Source organism: Pelodiscus sinensis, chromosome 1 (assembly GCF_049634645.1).
Source record: "Pelodiscus sinensis isolate JC-2024 chromosome 1, ASM4963464v1, whole genome shotgun sequence".
Taxonomy (NCBI): domain Eukaryota; kingdom Metazoa; phylum Chordata; order Testudines; family Trionychidae; genus Pelodiscus; species Pelodiscus sinensis.
The window spans coordinates 320,716,640-320,738,592 of NC_134711.1; the positions used below are offsets into that span (position 1 = coordinate 320,716,640).

The 21,953-nt window shown below is 48.3% G+C and overlaps 1 protein-coding gene across 1 annotated transcript in view; it reads left to right on the forward strand.

The window, feature by feature from the left end:
- Positions 1-1,382: 1,382 nt before the first annotated feature.
- The window catches only part of P2RY2 (purinergic receptor P2Y2), a 38,944-nt gene continuing 18,373 nt past the window's right edge, over positions 1,383-21,953 (forward strand). Inside the window, exon 1 of the mRNA XM_006130864.4 lies at positions 1,383-1,516. The gene's annotated coding sequence lies outside the window, so the exon portion shown is untranslated. The remainder of the gene's footprint in view (positions 1,517-21,953) is intronic.

Sequence of the window (21,953 nt, forward strand, 5' to 3'; positions counted from 1 at the left end):
CAGGTGGAGAACAACACCCCAACTCTGAGTACACCTGACCTGACTATTGCTAGACACAGCCATTCAGAAACTGTGAGCCATGCCCTGAAAATCATGTCATTGGTTTAAAAAAATCACAGTATTTTTAAAAATAATAATTGTTGTGTTCTTTTTATTTGCCTTCAGGGTGCACACAGGTCACATATTCCAACATTTTTCTGCATCCCCAAGGGCTATAAAATAAATTTCCATTGCTTTAAATGAAAGCAGCAGTTCTTGTGAAATAGCATGACTCCAGAAGCTGGGACATTAATAAAACCACCAAATATCATGAGTCATATGATAAAAAGAGAGTTGGCAACATGGTAATCACCACACACAAGTGAGAGTGGAGCTGAGTGATTTTTCTGTGGCGGAGACTGAACCAAAAATAATAATTTCAGTTCAACTGAAAGCAATTTTTCTCCTGACAGTTTTCATTTGAACAAAAAAACATTTAAAAATCATTTTGAGTCAATTAGAAATGAATTTCTTTTCAAGTGTGCTTTTCAAGTGGCTGTACCAGGAGGGGTTTTTTGCTCCTTTTTAAGGGTATGTTTTTTAAACAAGCCAAATGGCATCATTTAGTTTAGAATTGACACATCAAAACAACTGCTCTGATACAAAACATTGAGACTTTTGAATAATTTTTTCCAGTCCATTTCTTCTGCTGAATTTGACCCGAATTCCACAAATAGATTTCAGGATTCAGAAAACCTATTAATTGAAAAAAAATCATTTGGCTGTATGCAGGAACATGTTCAAAATCAGAGCTGGATTCTGGAATTCAAAGATCTGTATCACCCAAACCTCTAGATTCAAACACTCACACTCTGCAGTCAGAATTTTAGTTTGCAGAATCTGCATGTTGCATATAAACTGGACAGAGAGCAAACACCTGACCAGCTAAGATGCTGGCTGTTCTACATCTGGATTCATTATGGGCATCTGGAGCCCATTTGCATTTGATTCTGACTCCATTGTGGTCAGGGAAAGCAAAGCACTCCCTGAAAAAAGTCCACTGGCCACTTCGGATGGCTGTGAGTTGTTGGGTTGCTTTTTACATCTGCCCATCTTGCTCCCCGTAGGTCAGAGTCATCGATCCAAACTAGAACAAAACTCTTTGTTGCTCTGGCAGCTGGAAACCGGTTTGATTCCCATAGTTATTATAGCAAAACTAGTGTGGGCTGGCTGGAGATGGCATCACTGGCATTGATTGCATTGCACTCCGCCTCTCCACGCCAGGCGGCTGAGCAGTCAGAGCAGTAAGCAGAGCTCCCTCGGCAAGCAAAGGGCGAGCTTGCCTTGACAGGCAGGCGCTCATAGAAACTGCTGCTACTCACAGTGTAGGCTCTCCTCTATCAGGAAGGAGGGGAAAGCGACAAAGAAACTGCAAATCACTTTCCATCACAACTGAGCATGAAAGTGACCAGGGAGAGCGCGGCTTGAAGGCAGCCAGAAGACAACGGTCTTCCTAGAGACTTGGAACAACAAATCTGTGAGTGTGAGATTTAAGCTTGATCATCGGTGTTTTCTCTTTCCTCCCCTTCTTTCCCCTCTACTCAGATTTGTCTGGGAACGATGGTCACAAACTCTGAACTAAGGGGTGTATGTGTGTGTGTGTTCACACTCTGAACTAAGGGGTGTATGTGTGTGTGTGTTCACACTCTGAACTAAGGGGGATCTGTGTGTGTGTGTTCACACTCTGAACTAAGGGGATCTGTGTGTGTGTGTTCACACTCTGAACTAAGGGGTGTATGTGTGTGTGTGTTCACACTCTGAACTAAGGGGGATCTGTGTGTGTGTGTTCACACTCTGAACTAAGGGGGATCTGTGTGTTCACACTCTGAACTAAGGGGTGTATGTGTGTGTGTGTTCACACTCTGAACTAAGGGGTGTATGTGTGTGTGTGTTCACACTCTGAACTAAGGGGTGTATGTGTGTTCACACTCTGAACTAAGGGGTGTATGTGTGTGTGTGTTCACACTCTGAACTACGGGGGATCTGTGTGTGTGTTCACACTCAGAACTAAGGGGTGTATGTGTGTGTCCCTGTCCCCAGCACTGTACACTCCCCATAACTGACCTCTCCAGGACTTATCTTTGGTTCGGGGAGAAGAGCTGAACATCGAGGGAATTGTGTTGCTTGAACATTGGACCCGGCTTGTGTGTATGTGCGTGTTTCGCGCGCCCACACCCAGCTAATCACCCGGCGTCACTTGTTGCTGATTGTCTCGGTGTCTCTCTCCTACCCTAACAACAGGGCAGCTTTGGGCTCTGCTCGCTCGCTGGCGGCTGCCGGGGGCTATTTGTGAAGAGGGGTGAGAGCGGCGTGGCAGGGGCTGCCCTGCCGCGGCTGAATGGCCCTTCCCCGCCCAGGAGCGCCAAGCCAGGCTCTAAAGCCCGGAGCAGAGACCCACTGGGGAAAACTCCCCTTTCGAGCTGGAGCCAGAAAGCTCCCGGCCGGCCCCACGCTGGCTCCGCAGTCGGGGGAGGCGGGCAGCGCCGCTGCGAACACGCTCCGGCCGCACGTGGGGACTGGGCGCGGGGCTGCGCTGCCCCAAGCCAGCGGGAGGCGGCGGGCGGGAGCGGAGCGCTGGGCGCCGCTCGGGCTTTGCTCTGGCCCGCGAGCGCCCAGCAGCGCGCAGAGCCGGGTGCCGCGCTGCGCCAGGTCCGGGAGGGGCAGGAGGGGCCTGGGACTCCGCCTCGCCGCTACCAGCTCCTCCCCGGACCGCTGGCGGGGGGAGGAGGGGGCGCCGGGGGCAGAGGCGAGTGACCAGCTGGAGCAAGCGACAGGGTTGGGCCAGGGAGAAGGGAGTAGGCCTGGTTGTTGGCTGCCTCCACCTGTGTCAGGGGCCGGACTCTAAGCTTTGCAGGGCAGGCACTGCCTAGCCCATCTTCCTGCAGCGCCCAGCACCTCTCTTCCCTCCCTGAGCAGCCTCTGGACGAGGGATGCTACATTTCAATTAATGAGCTACTTGATGAGTCGATAAGGGCCCCTCCACCTTTGAAGTGGAGCAACAGCCCCAGGACTATTGCTCCACTTCAAAAGCAACCGCGCTGTGGGGAGCATGGGGCCAGCGGGGGAGACTCAAGCAGCCCCCTGCTGGCCCAGGGCTGCATGCTGTGTTTCAAAGCAGTGCCACATGGAGCCCCAGATCAGTGGGGGAGTCCCAGTGGGGGAAACCCAGCTGGCTCCCCCTGGCATTTCAAAGCAGCAGCACTGCATGGATCCCAGGGTCTGGCCTCAGGCTCCACACAGCGCTGCAGCTTTGAAGCGCTCCCCCGCCCCCCCCCCCCCCTCTTTCTGATAGAGGCAGCAAGGGAGGGGAAGTGACTAGTGTGTCGACTAGTCTTTCACATCCATACTCTGGATACCAGTGAAGAGGCCCTAGGGACCTGAGCCCTGATCAGCACAGCAGACAGGCACTGAGGTGACCAAAGCCTATGTAAAGACCAAAGCTGCTTAAAGATTTGAAATCTAGAACCCTCTGTTCATTGGTTGAGCCTTAGCCAGGGGGCGGGGCTATCAGAAAGGTGAGGGCTTTATAAAGCCCATGAGTAAGTGACCAGAGAGCTTTGCAACCTGGGGCAGCTAACAGGGAGATTTGAGAGGGAGTTTGAAGGGGGTGAGGGTCACTTGCCATTCCTTGAAAATTTTTAAACTAAACTAAAAACAAAACTTCCTGATTTAAATAAAAACCCTATCATTACCCTCTGTAGGAGAGAATGCAGGCAGAAGCCCAGCAGCAGAGTGGGGGCTATCCTGTTTATTGCACTCAATGTAGCATGTATGATTACCTGCCCTGTGGGCAGCTGGCATATGTGTGCATTCGGTACAAGGAGTTCCAGGCCCTCAGAGACCGTGTATGGGCTTTGGAGGCCAGGGTGGCTGAATTGGAGGGGCTAAGGGTGGTCGAGAGGTACATAGATGAGGCTTTCCGGGACACTGTAGAACTGTCCCACCTCTGATCAGACGGCCCCTGTGCTGTTAAGGATGAAAGGCTCAGGGAAGGTGAATATTCAACTGGAGCAGAGGGAAATGATCCCATAGTTGGGACCCTCCTTCCAGAGGATGTTATGGTATCCTCTCACATTGAGGAGACAGCTCTGGGGGAGGGAACTGCAGCTGTTAGGAAAAGGCAGGTGTTGGTAAAGGGGGATTCAATCATTAGAAACATAGATGGCTGGGTTTGTGATAGCTGGGAGAACCATATGGTGACTTGTGCAAGTCATATGGTGACTTGCCTGCCTGGTGCGAAGGTTGCGGAACTCTCGAGACATCTAGATAGTCTTATGTGTAGTGCTGGGGAGGAGCCCGTGGTAGTAGTACGTGTAGGTACCAATGACATAGGGTAGGGTAGAAGAGAGGTTCTGGAGGCCAAATTTAGGCTGCCAGGAAAGAGATTGAAATCCAGAACATCTATGGTAGCGTTCTCTGAAATGTTTCCAGTTCCACACGCAGGGCTGGGTAGGTAAGTAGAGCTTCAGAGTCTCTATAGAGAGGCGGGGTTTAGATTCAGAAACTTGGGATAAGAGGATCCTATACAGGAAGGATGGGCTCCATCTAAACCAAAATGGAACCAGACTACTGGCATGTAACATTAAAAGGGTTGGAGAGCAGTTTTTAAACAGGGCTGGGGGAAAGCCGACAGGTGCGGAGGAGCATGTGGATCGGATAGAGACATCTATTAGGGGAGGTTCTATTAATAGAGATGCTCCATGTTCTAGTCAGGAGGAGAGGATGGAAGTATGGGTCGGATCAGATGACACAATCAAATGAAAAAGTCTAACACATCAAGAAATGGCTGATAGTGACAAATTATTAAAGTGCTTAAAGACAAATGCTAGAGTCTAAATAGTAAAATGAGTGCCTAGGCATCATGGAAACTTGGCGGAATGAGGACCATCAATGGGACATAATCATACCAGGGTACAAAATATATCAGAAGCACAAAACAGGTCATGCTGGTGGAGGAGTGGCACTATATGTGAAATAAAATGTAGAATCAAATGCAGTAAAAATCTTAAATGAGCCAAAATGTTCCATAGAATCTCTATGGATAATAATTCCATGCTCCAATAATAACAATATAGCTGTATGAATATATTATCGACCCCCTGATCAGGACAGTGATAGTGACTATGCAATGTTTAGGAAGATTAGAGAGATTATCACATTAAAAAACTCGATAATAGTGGGGGATTTCAACTATCCTCATATTGACTGGGTACACGTCACCTCAGGATGGGATGCAGAGATAAAATTTCTTGATACCTTAAATGACTGCTTCTTGGAGCAGCTGGTTCTGGAACCCACAAGGGGAGAGTCTATCCTTGATTTAGTCCTAAGAGGAGTGCAGGATCGGATTCAAAAGATAAATATAACTGGACCGCTTGGAAATAGTGATCATCATATAATAAAATTTAACATCTCCGTAGTGGGAAAAACACCCCAGCAGGCCAACACTGTGGTATTTAATTTCAGAAAGGGGAACTACACAAAAATGAGGAAGATAGTTAAACAGAAATTAAAAGGTACAGTGACAAAAGTAAAATCTCTGCAAGCTGAATGGAAACTTTTCAAAGACACCATAATAGTAGGCCCAACTTAAATGTATACTCCAAATTAAAAAAAATCATAGTAAGAGAACCAAAAAAGTGCCACCGTGGCTTAACAACCAGGTAAAAGAAGCAGTGACAGATAAAAAGATATCTTTTTAAAAGTGGAAGTCAAATCCTAGTGAGGAAAATAGAAAGGACCATAAACTTTGTCAAAGTAAATGTAAAAATATAATAAGAAAAGCCAAAAAGGAGTTTGAAGAACAGCTAGCCAAAAACTCAAAAAGTGATAGTAAAATGTTCTTAAGTACATCAGAAGCAGGAAGGTGGCTAACCAACCAGTGGGGCCCTTGGACAATCGAGATGCTAAAGCAGCCCTCAAAGATAATAAAGTCATAGAGGAGAAGCTAAATGAATTCTTTGCTTCGGTCTTCACGGCTGAGGATATTGGGAAGATTCCCAAACTTGAGCCATTCTTTTAGGTGACAAATCTGAGGAACTGTTCCAGAGTGAGGTTTCATTAGAGGATATTTTGAAACAAATTGATAAACTTAACAGTAACAAGTCACAGGGACCAGATGGCATTCACCCAGGAGTTCTGAAAGAACTCAAATGGGAAATTGCGGAACTATTAACTGTGGCTTGTAACCTATCCTTTAAATCGGCTTCCATAGCTAGTGATTGCAATATAACTAACTTGACGCCAATATTTAAAAAGAGCTCTAGAGGTGATCCTGGCAATTACAGACCGGTAAGTCTAACATCAGTACCGGGCAAATTAGTTGAAACAATAGTAAAGAATAAAATAGTTAAACACGTGGATGAATATAATTTGTTGAGGGAGAGTCAACATGGTTTCTGTAAAGGGAAATTATTCCTTACTAATCTGCTAGAGTTTTTTGAGGGGGTCAACAAACATGTGGACAAGGGGGATCCAGTGGATATAATATACTTTGATTTCCACAAAGCCTTTGACAAGGTCCCTCAGCAAAGGCTCCTAAGTAAAGTAAGTTGTCATGGGATAAGAGGGAAGGTCCTTTCATGGATTGATAACTGATTAAAAGACAGAAAACAAAGGGTAGGAATAAATGGTGCATTTTCTGACTGGAGAGAGGTAACTAGTGCGGTCCCCCAAGGGTCTGTCCTGGGACCCATCCTATTCAACTTATTTATAAATTATCTAGAGAAAGGGGTAAAGAGTGAAGTAGCAAAATTTGCAAATGATACTAAACAGCTCCAGAAAGTTAAGACCAAAGCAGACTGTGAAGAGCTTTAAAAAGATCTCACCAAAGTAAGTGATTGAGCAACAAAATGGCAAATTAAATTTAATGTTGATAAATGTAAAGTAATGCACATTGGAAAAAATAATCCCAACTATATATACAATATGCTGGGGGCTAATTTGGCTACAACTACTCAAGAGAAAGATCTTGGAATCATTGTGGATAGTTAGAACATAAGAACATAAGAATGGCTGTACTGGGTCAGACCAAAGGTCCATCTAGCCCAGTATCCTGTCTGCTGACAGTGGCCGGTGGACCGAAGACAATGATCAAGCGATTTGTCTCCTGCCATCCTTCTCCAGCCTCTGACAAACAGAGGCCAGGGACACCATTTTATCCCCTGGCTAATAGCCTTTTATGGACCTAACCTCCATGAAATTATCTGGCTTCTCTTTAAACTCTGTTATAGTCCTAGCCTTCACAGCCTCCTCTGGCAAGGAGTTCCACAGGCTGACTATGTGCTGTGTGAAGAAGAGCTTCCTTTTATTAGTTTTAAACCTGCTACCCATTAACTTCATTTGGTGTCCTCTAGTTCTTCTATTTTGGGACCTAATAAATTGCTTTTCTTTATTTGCTCTCTCCACACCACTCATGGTTTTATATATCTCTATCATATCCCTCCTCAGTTTCCTCTTTTCTAAACTGAAAAGTTCCAGTCGCTTTAACCTCTCTTCATATGGGACCCATTCCAAACCCCTAATCGTTTTAGTTGCTCTGTTCTGAACCCTTTCCAATGCCAAAATATCTTTTTTGAGGTGAGGAGACCACATCTGTACACAGTATTCAAGATGTGGGTGACCATAGTTTTATTCAGGGACAGTAAGATATTCTGGGTCTTATTTTCTATCCCGTTCTTAATAATTCCTAACATCCTATTTGCCTTTTTGACCGCCGCTGCACACTGTGTGGAAGTTTTCAGAGAACTGTCCATGATAACTCCAAGATCTCTTTTCTGATTTGTCATAGCCAAATTAGCCCCCATCATACTGTATGTATAGTTGGGGTTATTTTTCCCAACATATATTACTTTACACTTATCCACATTAAATTTCACTTGCCATTTTGTTGCCCAATCACTGAGTTTGGTGAGATCTTTTTGGAGTTCCTCACAGTCCCTGAAAACATCCACTCAGTGTGCAGCGGCAGTCAAAAAAGCAAATAAAATGATAGAAGTCATTAAAAAAGGGATAGAGAATAAAATAGAAAATATCTTATTGCCTCTGTATAAAACCATGGTACGCCCACGTCTTGAATACTGCATATAGATGTGGTCACCTCATCTCAAAAAGGACATATTGGCATTGGAAAAGGTTCAGAAAAGGGCAACAAAAATGTTAGGGGTTTGGAACAGGTCCCATATAAAGAGAGATTAAAAAGACTTGGACTTTTCAGCTTAGAAAAGAAGAGACTAAGGGGAGGATATGATAGAGGTCTATAAAATCATGACTGGTGTGGAAAAAGTGATTAAGGAAAAGTTATTCCCTAGTTCTTTTATTGTAGGAATAAGTAATCACCAAATTAAATTAATAGGCATCAGATTTAAAACAAACAAAAGGAAGTTTTTCTTTACCCAGCATACAGTCAACCTGTGGAACTCCTTGCCAGAGAAGGCTAGAATTTTAATAGGGTTCAAAAAAGAGCTAGATAGCCATTGATGGAGGTTAGGTCCATCAATGGCTATTAGCCAGGATGGGTAGGAATGGTATCCCTAGCCTCTGTTTCTCTGGAGGTGGGTGACGGGAGGGATCACATGAGGATTACCTGTTGTGATCCCTCCCTCTGGGGCATCTGGTATTAGCCACTATTGGCAGACAGGATACTGGGCTAGATGGACCTTTGGTCTGACCCAATATGGTCATTCTTATGTTTTTATGTTCTTATGTAAGGACTGCCCTCTTGGCTGTTAGCAGAATGGTCACCAGCTGCTGTAGTAGAAACTTGTAGCTGTAACTGCTGCACCACCTGGATGTGGTGCGCTGTCCCATCTAGTGGCTTCAAGACCACTTAGAGAAATGAGTCTGCTCTACAGCCTTAGCTACCAGCCAGCTGGCTTTTCGCTCATGGGGTTGAGGTTCGATTCTGCCCGCGGGCATCTGCGTTACATAGCCTCTTTTCACCAGGCACGTGGAGAAACACATTAACTGGACATGGGCAAAGGAATTGCTGTATATGTTTCTGTTGAAAATGAAACATTTTGCAGAAACGCATTTGTGGGGAAGGCTCCTGGGGTCCAGGCTGTAAATTCAAGCGCAAAAGAGCTCCACCCCAGAATGTCCTGCCTAGAAGGGAGGGTGACAGCTGAAAGCAGAGTAGCCCAGTGGTTAGGGCACTCACTTGGGATGTGAGACCCAGCTTCAAGGCCTTGTTATGGCTGCTCCTCAGGGCTGGAGCACACCAAGCCCCTAGCATGCCAGTAGCATCCAGGTTACCATCAAACCTTGGGGCTTCGACGGCAAGGCTTGAAGGCTCTGGCCCTGCTCCGACACATGGCCAAGAGAAAGGCATTTTACTGGGGCTGGCAGGAAAGAGGATGGTTACAAATACTCTAGATATGGAAGCTCAGACAATCACCATTCAAAGAGAGACGTCCTGGTTCTGGTTTGGTCAGTGTGAGTGTCAGGGCCAGGAGCGGTGGAAGTGCCCTTAGTGTGGCGAGGTACGGGGAACACCAGCACCCAAACTGTGGCCCTGCCCTCCTGTGTCACCCTTTCTCTCCAAGCCTCAGCTCTGGCACTGCCCCTTCTTCCCAAGCCCCCACCCTCAGCCCTTGTCCTCAGGCTGCCTCTTCCCGTCAGACTCCCCTCCTCTCCCCGCTCACTCTCCACCCCATCCCCATTGTTCATTCTCAGGGACAGAAAAGTGATGGGGCCATGGCTCATGGTCCCTGCTGTTCAGGCACCCTGGTCGGGGCTCTTCAGGACCCTGGTCTGAGTCTGGTTGCTCATCAGGCAACAGCGCGAGTTAGCACCCTCCAGTTACTGCATGGGAGCTCGCCCCGCTCGCGTGAGAGCGGCCGCTCTGCAGGCCAATCCTGGCGCTACCTGGAGCAGCAGCATGATTGGAGCAGCTGCTGAGTTGTGGTCACTCCAGATGGTGCCTCCCCACTGCTGGGTTAGCTCAAGTATCAGTCTCCCTCCAGCGTCTCTCGCCCCCCCCACCAGCTGGCCCCTTGCGTGAGTTTAAAGCACCATCTTGCAGCCCAATAGGCTAATTGGCCCACCTGGCCTACGTTAACCTCATCATAGGCCTTGCCACTCTGGTTCCTTCCCCAGTAACTGCTGCTCCCCACAACACCCCCCATCCCCACCGTTCCCCCAGCTGCAATGTTTGGCTGTCACAACTCTGCATGTGGCCCCAGGGGGCTTTTTTGCAGATCCTGGCTTGCCATGTGGTTGCTGCTTCCCAGCAGAGTTTGTGGCTGGGTCAGGACCCTTCCCTGTACCTTGACAGGGGTATGAGTAATGTGCTAGGGAGTGTGCTGATGGGAACTGTAGTACTCTGCTTAGCAGCTCCATCACACCTGCGTCTTCTACTTACTGGCCCACATGTGTCTGTTTTAAGGTGCGTCCCATTCTCGTGCTTTTTCAGAGCAGAAATCCAAAGTCCTCGTTTTCATTCCACACTCTCAGACTCCTGTTTGATTAAACACTTGTGGCCTACTTTCCTTCCTTGGAGTGACTCGGCTTATGCCTGATGGACTGATGTAGAACCCCCACTCTTCAACCTCTTTGCAATTTTACACTGCTGTCATGTTGTCAATCTCAGCTGAGTTAACATCAATTTACACCAGAGTAAATAAGCTCAGAAGGAGGCCCATAATTTCTAACCAGTCTAATCAGTCAGGGTATGTCTATACTTGCACCCTCTTTTGAGAAAGGGATGCAAAGGTAGACATTCAAAATTGCAAATGAAGCTGGGATTTAAATATCCCGTGCTTCATTTGCAGGGCTTGACAAATAATAGAGTCTACTTGCCCATGGTGAGTAGATTGCAACCCGGAAGAGCTAGGTTGGGGCAATCTGTGCATGCGCAGATCACTGGACAGTGTGGCTGGCGAGCGGGGCTCACTGCGGTTCAGCGAGCCCTGTTCATTTGCATATTCGCGGACGGGCGCTATTTCAAAATACTTTATTTCTAGATAAAAACGCTGTGTAGAGGCTGTTATTTCGAAAGAAACCCCTTCTTCCAAAAAAACCCTTACTCCTCATAAAATGAGGTTTACCAGTTATTTCAGAAGAAGGGGTTTCTTTCGAAATAACCGCATCTATACAGCATTTTTCATTTAAAAATGAAGTATTTCGAAATAGCGCCTATTCGCGAATATGCAAATGAAGCACAGGATATTGAAATCCCGGCTTTATTTGCAACTTCGAATGTCTACATTTGCATCCCTCTCTCAAAAGAGGGTGCAAGTGTAGACATACCCTCATTTAGTTTCCTGTTGATCAAGCACAAGTCTTGAGCAAACTGACACAGTTTTGCTTTGGAATGCTTGGTTAAGCTAAGAGAGAGCGAATGCAAAGTCGGTGGGTTCTATGTTTGCGGGGGCAGCTTTTGGTCTACGTATCTTATTTCCCTTTCCGCTCCAGTTTTCTGTCCACTTTATTACGAAATAACGTAGGGAATCTGCCATTCCCTCTGTGCAATAAATCGCATCCCCACTCCAAGCAGACCCCCACATGTAATTACTGTACTCAATAACATTCCAGAGGTGATATACTTGCAGCGTGAAAAACCATCCACATTCTGAAATGTTCAGGGATTTCACTTTTCTGTTTAAATAATAACAGGAATGGATCCTTCTTCTTCCTTTATGTGCACTCAGAGAGTTCTTTGTCTTCCTTTCCCATAAAATCCATCAGTAAACATTCTCGTTAAATTAAGCACATCTCAGCATCTCAAGGGTGAAAGCTTTGCAAATGAATCTTCTTGAATCCTGGAACCCTTCCACATCTCCTTTCCAGGCAAAAGGGCTAACTTATAGCAAGTATTTACAGAGAAGTGGAGAAGTAAGGCACTTCAATATGGAGTTTAACTATTCTGGCAATAATTTACTTCTTCCTGTCCATACAGAGGAAATTAGCTCTGGGTAGTAACACAAGTGTAAAACCAAAATAAGCAGGTTTACTTGATTGCTAAAGCTACCCCCATTTCAAGTCCCTGCTAAATAATCATGTCTCCCATGATGCTCACAGGAAGTGTCTCAATCCAAGGTTATTAGTAAATAGTAATAAAAAAATAAAAGTGGATCGATGTGAGATTCCAATAGTCTTCCAACAAACATTACTTTACACTATGAGTCATCCCACTGAAGACAATGGAACTGGCATAAGGTACTTCTAAATCAGAGTAGCAAAATCTGTCCCTAAGATATTTTTGTGGCAACTCTTTCCATAGTATCTAAGACAGTGATGGGCAACCTAAGCTAGTGAGTGGGCCACATGAGTGGCCCTCCTTCATCTCAGTGGGCTGCAAGATTGTCCTAACCAAGATGATCTCCCAGGATAGGGTAGTTTTCCTAACTGGGCTTGTGTACCTAGTATTGGTGGGGTGTGCCAACTGAACCATTAGAGTTGCCAGGTGTCCAGTATTGACCCAGACAGTCTGGTATTTTCTACTCCTCTCCGGTCAAAAAAATCAGAAAATACCGGACACCTAAAATGTCTGGTATTTTCTGATGTTTTTCCCGGCCAGGAGGTGAAAATACCAGACTGTCCGGGTCAATACCAGACACCTGGCAACCCTACATACACTCAGCAATTGGGCCCAGCCCCCACAGCCCATGCCGCTTAACTGGTTCTGCTGGGGAGCTGTCTGGCCCAGAGCAGGGAGGGAGGCAAGATGGCCACCGCTTGCCAGCAGCATGTTAGGAGAGGCAGAACCCAGCCCCTTCTGTTCTTAAAGGGGCCATGCTGTTTTTGTTTTTTTTATTATTTAAATTTTTTTTTGCTTAATGATTCTTTGGATCCTTTTTTATTTCTCAACAACTTTGGTCTCCCCTCCCCCTTTTTTTTCAACAGAATTTTTTTCCCCTTTTTTGGGGGTGTGTGTCAGTATTTTTGGTTAAACCATCTGGCAACCCTATGAACCATAGCTATACTCCGATTGGATGCAGAGGGAGCTCAGGGCTCTCACAATGTTGTGTGCAATCGGCACACTCCTCATTTTACCTGCCCGTGCTTCCCATCTGTGTCACTTTAGCAATACTGGTTGGAAAAACTATGTGGACAGGACCCAGTGGAATGTGGCAACTCTGCATTGGCAACAGTAACATTGTCTCGTAGGCCACATGTAGAACTCTGATGGGCCACATGTGACCTGCAGGTCACGGATTGCCCACAACTGACTGACCCAAGCCCTGCTTCTTTGCTTCTATATATCACATTGTGAGCTGGACATTGTCCATGCTGAAGTATGACCTGCATAAATTGTGCTTGCACATTTTTGACATATGAAGAAAAAGGGCCCCCACAAAAAAATTAAATTCCCCCCTTAATGTTACTTTTTCTAGAGGTGGTTGGAAAATGTTGTGAACGATCACACAATTACTTTCTAATTCATTTATTTTTAAATATTTCAACCAGTTCTAGTCCATGTGCAATGGCAAATCTGGTTTGGACAGAGAATGTTGGAGTCTTGCAAAGCATGTTTATTTTGAGCTCACTTAAACAAAGGATCAGGTGTACAGTTGCATTTTCTCCAAAATTTTAGCTGGGCATTGAATTTACAGAATATTATACAGATAACAGTTTTAAACAGATTGACTGCAAAGCTCTTCCCCCCCCCCCCCATTGCTCACAATTCATTCTCTTAACATTTGTACCATAATTTCAAGCAGTCATCATCCATGTTCCCTTTAATTTTTTCTATCCGTATTCAGAATAAATGTTATATGCACCCAAGTATGTGCTAATGTGCACCACCAAAAAGAAACACATGCTGCCAGTGGTGGGCACTGTGCCCATCAGCTAGGCAGCATTTGAATCTCTTCTGGGCAGCCACTTAAGCATACAGCTTACAGGAAACACTGATCATCATAGAGCACTGGTTCTCAACCTGCAGCCCATGCGCCTCTGATAGTTCCAGTTGCCAGACAGCTCTGGCCCATGCAGCATCCTAGGGCCATACAAGTAGTACCAGATGCAGCCCACAATGGTTACTAGATCCACTGTCAAAGAGACTTCCAGGAAAGACCAAACCTAGATTACTAATCCAAAAAGCAAGCAGTCTCCTGCTCCTATTTATAAAGTCTTTCCAGATTTCATTATCTATCACAAAGAACCTTAAAGCTCACAAGCCCAATTTCTTCCCCTTTTATAATGTTTGCAAGTTTTAAATGACACTGACCTTCCTTAGAAAATAGAACGGCTTGGTTTACAGCCCAGAGTTCTGAAGTCATCACTCCTGCAGTGACAAAAGGTGAAATGCTGTAGCATAAGTCTGGCCAAGAACAAGTGAAAGAAGAGCGCTGTTGCAACTGAATCTGTGTTGAGTCAGTCTGAGAACCTGCTGTGTCGTGAGCTTCCACGACTCCTATCTTCCAATTAAATTAAACAAGATTGTGGCTGCTTTGATTCTGCATAAGAACATCTGTAACACAGACAGATCCCAGTCGTTGGCAGGTGTGCTTGAACCTGGGACCTCAGTATTAAGTGCATCTACCTCATGAGTTCGAAACCATGTAGGCCTTAGGTAAGACTGTAGAGCAGACTCATTCATCTTTCACAAAGGGCTTGTCTTCACTTACCCCAAGAGATCGATTTTCTGGGATTCAATATAGTGGGTCTAGTAAGGACCTGCTAAATCAATCGCTGATGGCGCCCCTGTTAATCCCGGTACTCCACTGGGTTGCAAGGAGTAAGGGAAGTCGGTAGGAGAGTTTCTCCCGTTGACCTCCAACAATGTGGATGTCACAGAAATTCAACTTAATTCACTATTCTTGTAGCTAGAGTTGCATTTCCTAGGCCAACTTTCATTTGTAGTGTTGACCTAGTGTAAAAGATTTCAGTACCACTAGTTGGGATGGAACATCACACCCTGGCGTTGCACGGGTTACACGTCCACACCGAGATTTAATGCACTTTATCTACTCCACTTTAAATTCATACCTGTGTTAATTCAGATTAACTCTTCTGAGTGTGCCTGTGTAGACACAAGAATCATGCTGTCTGATTCAGGAATTAGAATGAAAAGGGGAAATGTTTCAGATACCTGGGGATTCCCTTGTGTAGCTTGCTCCATGCCCATCACACAACCTTTGATGGAGGGGGCTAATTAGTGCCCATTGTGATATTGACTCACACCATGTTGACACCTGACCGCTGTTCTGCAATGCCCAGGTACCCACAGAGTTGCAGCCTCGTTCTGAAAGCATATCTGCAGCTGCCCCTGCTCTTCCTGCTCGCTGTGATTTCTGTGCTGTCATCAGCCCTGGAGGTATTTAGAGGGTGCTTTAGGTTTATGTTGCCAGTCCCTGCTCAGATTTATCTGCTGACGAATGAGGGAAGTGGTGTAAAGTAAGGGATGGTTCCCCTCCCTCCTTACCCTAGAATCTGCCTGCCCAGACCTGTGGCTGAGTCAGCTCCTCTCCCTTTCAGGACTAGCAGGAAAGGTAAACACAACCCAGGAAAGGAAGGAAGGGCACGACCCAGCGTTCTGCTGTTATGGCCCTGCTCCTCGGTTTGGACCAAGTGCGCTGTTTAAGCCAGATGCAGGAAGCTTGTCTGAGGAACAAGGTGATTTCCTGTTGTGGCTGCATCAGGCCCTCCTTGTGTCTTCTCCTGCCTCCAACGCTGTCCCTGCTTCCTGCTCTGCACCTGCCTCAGCCCTGCCTCCGCTCCGGTTCCCACCATAGTCCTGCTCCATGCTTTATCCTTGTTTCTCCTCCATTCCCTGCCCAACGCCTCACCAGTTCCAAACCCGGCCCCGGACTTTGGCTTGACCTTTGGCTCTGGCATTGTCATGTGACCTCAGCTCTAACACTCAGGGGCTACGTCTACACTGGCATGATTTTCCGGAAATGCTTAAAACAGTTTTCCGTTATAAGTATTTCCGGAAAAAGCGCGTCTACATTGGCAGGGTGCTTTTCCACGAAAAGCACTTTTCCCGGAAAAGCGTCCGTGCCAATCTAGACGCGCTTTTCCGCAAAAAAGCCCCGATCGCCATTTTCGCAATCGGGGCTTTTTTGCGGAAAAGAAACCTGTGCTGTCTACACTGGCCCTTTTCCGGAACAGTTTTCCGGAAAAGGACTTTTGCCCGAACGGGAGCAGCATAGTTTTTCCAGAAAAGCACTGATGATTTTACAGTAGATCGTCAGTGCTTTTCCGGAAATTCAAGGGGCCAGTGTAGACAGCTGGCAAGTTATTCCGGAAAAGTGGCTGATTTTCCGGAATAAGTAGCCAGTGTAGACACAGCCAGGGTATGTCTATACTACAGAGAAGATCGAAGCAGCCGCTGTCCACCTTCCAGGGTTCAAATTAGCAGGGCTAGTGAAGACAATTAATTTGAACTGAGAGGGGCGGTCCGGTCGATGCCAGTAGTCCTGCTTCCATAAAGACTAAGGGAAGTTGAAGGGAGAGTGTGCTTCCTTCGATTTCCTGCAGTGTGGACAGCGCCAAAAGTTGAGTGAAGCTACTTCAGCTTCAGCTATGCAATTAACGTAGCTGAAGCTGTGTATCTTAATTCAACTTTATCCCGTAATGTAGACGTATCCTCAGCGACAAGTCCTGGTTCTGACTCTGGCTCGCCCCCTGGCTGTGGTAACTGGCAGTTGATGCTGCTACTGACCCTTGGCTTTGTTCCCCAACCTGAACACCTACTCTGACTACTGGACCTGACTCCTGCTCTGACTACCAGGCCAGACTGCCTGCAGCCCACTCCATAACAGTGGGGAGTTACATCCAGGAATTAGTCCCTGCTCCTCGATTCAGTGCTGGTCCGGCCCTGGCATTGGAGTAGCCCTGAAGCTGCGCCGACTTACAGCAGAGAAGAGCTGATGTGACAGACCCCACTCTAGCACTCCTCACCTCCACCAGCTCACTCCCAATGACCTTGCATTTCCCACTCGCTGACCCACATGTGTCCACCTGCGCTGGAGGCTCACATGCGCCTTGGCAAATCTAGCGCTGTCTGGGCTGCACAGCTGGCCGCCCCAGGCTCTACGTGGAAATCTTGTCTATATTTTTCCACACTGCTCTGTTGCCCTTGCTGTTAGTTCAATGACATTTTGATCTGTAATGTCACGGTGTTGTCATTGTAGGGGGCCTGACCCACAAAGGAATCGTGTGAAGGTCACAAAGTTATTGTAGGAAGGGGTTGCAGCCCTGCTACACTTACTTCTGCACTGCTGTGGGTGGTGGCGCTGCCTTCAGAGCTGGGCAGCTGGAGAGCAGTGGCTGCTGGCTGGGAGCCCAGCTCTGCCAGCAGCAGCCCAGAAGTAAGGATGGCTTGGTTTGGTGTTGCCACCCTTATTTCTGCACTGCTGCCTGCAGAGCTGGGTCCTCAGTCAGTGGCTGCCATGCTCCAGTTGCCCAGTGCTGAGAGCAGCAGTACAGAAGTAAAGATGACATGGACATGGAACGGGCACCCTTACATCTGTGCTGCTGCTTGGAGGGTGCTGCCTTCAGAGCTGGGCACCCGGCCATGTTACAACTAGCTCTCCAGTTGTCTGGCAGTGAAGGTGGCAGTAAGAGGCAGGGTCCTTCCAAGGCTCAGCCTGAGTTTTCCCTCCAGTGAACATGCAGCTTTGAGCCGTCTGGTCCCAACTAACCAAATGAGATATGAAAATACTGGAGTAGCCCAGCTCTCCAATGGGAGCTGCCTGTTTGAATAACAGGCAGCCACAAAGCACCACTTCCCCTCCCCTCCGGCTCAGTTATTCACAAAAGTACATGGCCGGCCAGGCAGGCTGGCTGGATGACTGAGAAACATTTTAAGCTCTGCAAGCCTTTAGCTCTGCAGGCAGGCAGGCTGGTTTGTCTGCTGGCTGGTAAGTCTTCTGGCCAGAGCCTGCCTCTGGCAGTCCAGCACCTCCCTTCCCCAGCCCTCTGCCCCCCTACTTCTGCCCCACTCCTGCATCTATCACCCCCTCCCAGATCTGGTACCCTAATCTCCTATCCAGATTACAATCCCCTCCCACTCTAGGTCACATCCGCCTGCACCACCGTCCCCTTCCCTAGGTCACAACCACCTCACTCAGACTCCCTCTCAAACTCCATTCTTCCTCCTGCACCCCAAGCCCTTATCTCAAGCTCCCTTCTGCACCCAACCTCCATCCCAGACCCCACACCTCCTCCATTAATATCATGGAAGAGCATGGCCCTCGGCCACTTTCCAAAATCTTGGAGTGGCCCCTCATCAAAAATGATCGCCCACCCTACTCTGGAGCCAGGAGCAAGGGTTAAAGCTGCTCTCTCTGTAAGGGAAACTTCCAGTGCAGGCGAAAGGAGGAGGAGTGACTCTGCTCTGGTTTACAGGAAGCCACGTAAAGCCCAGAAAGTGCATCCATTTACAGTTTGGAAATGAAATCTGTAATGCACATTCACATTTGGCCAGGAGCATCCAGCCAGGTATGCCCCTGATGTCGATGGTGTGAGGCAGAGAGCTTCCCAGCTGCGGAGTGCTGCTCAGTTCAGTGTCGGGAAGGGCTTGTTTGGGTGAGACGCTCGTGCTTTCCAGCTCCTTCAGCTGCATCGGTTCACTGGGCCGTCTGACTCAGCAGTACCCAAAGGCCGTGCGAATGAATTACGAGTACAGTTCAAGGGATTTTTCCCCATTCAGCTTCCCCGCTCCGATATTTTCACCCCTCGTTTGGTTGCCTATGACTGGAAAGTCGCTCGTTTGCTGTAGCAGAGTCAGTGACAGGACAGAAGTCACTAATCTAAATTGGCCAGATAGATGTATACCATTCAGATCCTGCACTGGGTGCATCCAAAGTCCAGGCTGCATTTGGATCTAGGGTTCTGGCTCAGTCTACTGCAGGCCAGCTAAGCAGAGCATCACCCAGATCCAAGGTATGTATTTATTTCACAATAGCGCCTAAAAGCCCCTCAAAGGAGTTATCAAGACAGTGAAAGGGTGGGTGGGGAAACTGAGGCACCGCGAGGTTAGATTTGCCTAAAGTCATACACTGGAGCTAGACCAGGTTTCCTGTCTCTCATGCTAGTTCCCCACCCACCAGTTTCCTGTTTACACTCCCCGCTTTGCTCTGGGCCTGTCACTAGCACACAGCCTGGCAGCCTTCCTTGTCTCAAATCGCTGGTGAGCTTTGGACCCAAACACTCTCTGCTCTCACAGGAAGGGTTTGCAGGGCAGCAGGTGCTGCCCCTGGCATTGTGGTTATTTCACTGGACCCGTTGAGCTCTTGGGTAGTCTCCTCCATCCGTCACATCTCCCCCCTCCCTGCCCCCATCCCTGAGCAGGCTTCGCGTGTATCCCTGGGCCAGCAGAGCCCACCGACAGAAACCCGTGGGCACACTGAAGCCATCCTGCTGCTGAAATGAAGGGGGAGGCTCTGGCACTGCCTGCCGGAGGCTTGGCTGGAGGGAGTGTTATTCCGTGGTCTGTGTCAAAGGAATTGATGGTCTCGTTCCAGCTCGTAGCTGGCAGCTGCCCACATCACACAAAGCACCCCCCCAAGCACTGGACCTGGCTGGCCCCCTGGCTGGCAGCGTTCGCAAAGGAGCCGAGTGCTGGAGAGAGCTAGGGAGATTGTCACCCTTTGGGTCCAGCTACTGTGCAGATGGGGCTTGACCGGAGGCCAGATGGGCCAACACAGGATGGCTCTCTGAGCCAGAGAGATGCAGGGACAGTCAGAAATGACAGTCGGAGACGACTGTCAGGGAGTGTCAGGGACCATCGGATCGAGCTCATTGCTTATGGTGCTCCTTCAGGACAGGGGCAGTGCACTGGCAGGAGCAGTAGGCCCAGATGCCCCGTGCTGGCTCTCCATGGCTGCCAATCCAGCATCACCAGCACTTTATCCAGGCTGGTCTCTGCACTTGGACACCACCTCTGTGTTAAGGGTCACTTCGTTGTCTCAGGCCAGGAGCTCCTAGCTCTTAGATTCTCTGCTTGATGCTGCGGGGTTGGGATTTTCGCGGTGCTTGCCATGATGGCCACATTGTCGCTGCCTGGCCTATTTCTTCCTTCCCTTAGCACTTCCATACCCAAGCCAGCTACTCTTGGGTGGAATTGAGAAGGGAAGCACAGAACCAGCCGGCATCTCCTGACTTCATAACCCAGCCCCCTTTTTCCCAGGTCCCCTGGCAGCCGTGGGAGTTATTTTAACGAGTGAAAAGGCTCGAGGGATTTCACTAGAGGTGGCATTTGGACACTCCCTGTGCTGAGCATCTCAGCTCACCATAACACACAGCACCACCAGGGCAGCACTTCAGATTTTGGCTGGGGGAAGGGAACTGTAACTGTGATCCCAGGGAAGAGGTGAAAGCCAGCTGGTGTGGGCCAATGCAGCGCACTGGTAAGAACTGGCCATGGGACAAGCCCACACATGGCTGACTTTTTGCTCCCCATCACATCAGCGGGGAAGCAAAAGGGGCAGCTGTCCTGGGGCCAGCATTTTAAAAGGGCCCGAGGTTCCTGGTGGCAGCAGCCAGGATCCTTGGGATCTTCAGATCCTTGCTAGAGTTCCAGAGTTCCCAGCTTCTGCTGCTGCAGCACCCAGGCTCCCAGTCGGTGGCCATGGAACACTGGCTGGTGGGGGGGGGTCTGCCCCCAGTCCTGCTTCTTAAGCTGGATCCAGTGCAAAGTGCATTAGTAAGTCCTGGAGTCTACTTTCACCCCTGTTCCAGAGGCTGCTTAGGCACCTAGAAACTTTAGTTTTTAGCAGATAACTTAGCAACCCGCTGATATGAACACTATCTAATTCCTACATAAAAGGTTCAGAAAAGGGCAACAAAAATTATATGGGGTTTGAAACAGATCCTATATGAAGAGAGATTGAAAAGACTTGGACTTTTCAGCTTAGAAAAGAGGAGACTAAGGGGGGATATGATAGAGGTCCGGAGAGCCCAGGCTACAGCTGCTGCCAGTAGTGGGAGCAGGGATTGAGGGTTCCCCTCTGCCTGCAGCAAAGTGGGGCTTCCTGCTCCATCTGTCTCCAGTGACCTCCTCACACAGGAGGCCTCCGGCAAACTCCATTAAACTCTGCTGGCCCATGGACCTATGTGATCAGTCCAGGGCCTGTGGGAGAACAAGGGCTGAGTGCTGAGCCAAGCACAACGTAACGCATGTGACACGCTGCCTTTCCAGGCCTTCCCCAGTGCTTTCCGCAAGCAGCTGGCTGCATTCAAAACCGCACCTGCCCACACACCGCCCATTCAAATCAATTCAAAGATTGGCAGCAGCGTGTGACGAGTCCCTTAGCAATGCCTGGGTTTGTTTCCTTGTTCCTTTCCATAAGGTCATGCCGGAATGGTCAGGCTCACTAAGGGTTTGCCTATGCAGGGGAAGCGTTCAGTGGCATTGATGCAGTCACATGGCAGCTGACAGAATTGCCGAGCTGCTGGGCAAAGTGTGTGGGGGGGGGGGGGAGGGGCTCTGGCTCCATGCTCCTGGAAGGGGTGGATCCTTGGGTGGAAGGGGTGGATCCTTGGGTGGAAGGGGTGGAGCTGCCCCGCCCCACACACACACACCAGGACCATACAGCCAGGGCTCCAGTGGCAATTTTAAGAGTCCAGGGCTCTGGGCTTACATAATAATGAAGCTGCAAGCTTCAGGCCCTTTAGAATCACTGGACCTTGGGGCAGGAGCCCTCTTTGCCCCCCATCGGCAGGCCTGACCATTGCACCTTCAGAAATAATTCTCCCCCTTGCTCTGAAACACCCCCAGTCTGATCACCCTTGGGACACTCTCCAAATGCAGCCATTTCCTAAGGCGTGGGAAAGTGGAGTGGGGAGTGTCTTAGGGTATGTCTACACTACCCCGCTAGTTCGAACTAGCGGGGTAAAGTATGCATACCGCACTTGCTAATGAAGCCCGGGATTTGAATTTCCCGGGCTTCATTAGCATAAGCGGGGAGCCGCCATTTTTAAATCCCCGCTGCTTCGAACCCCGTGCAGCGCGGCTACACGGG